Genomic DNA, 418 nt, shown 5'->3' with positions numbered 1-418 from the left:
AACGAGATTTTGCTTGCCATTTGGTGCAGGGATGACTTTTTCTTGACACCTCAGGATCTGTGGACCCCACAGGATCCCCACTTACCCCACCACTCTCTCTCTTCTTCACCCATTCACCAATCACCTCAACACCTCTTCCCCAAAAACCCTTCACCTATCAAATCCCATCTTTCTCTTCACCACTCACATCCATCCTTCATAAAACCCCACCTACCCCACCACTCTCTCTCTTCTTCACTCATTCACCGAACCCTCATCCTCCCCCCACTCCTATATAAACCCATCTTCACTCCTTCATTTTCACACAACATAAACACTACTTCCCCCCTTCTTGGCCGAAAACAAAAGCCATTCCCTTTCCCCTCATTTCTTCTTCTTCTACTCTCTTCTTTCTTCTTTTGCTCGAGGACGAGCAAAC

This window comes from Arachis duranensis, chromosome 10, assembly GCF_000817695.3.
Source record: "Arachis duranensis cultivar V14167 chromosome 10, aradu.V14167.gnm2.J7QH, whole genome shotgun sequence".
Lineage (NCBI taxonomy): Eukaryota > Viridiplantae > Streptophyta > Magnoliopsida > Fabales > Fabaceae > Arachis > Arachis duranensis.
This window is presented reverse-complemented; position numbering follows the sequence as displayed.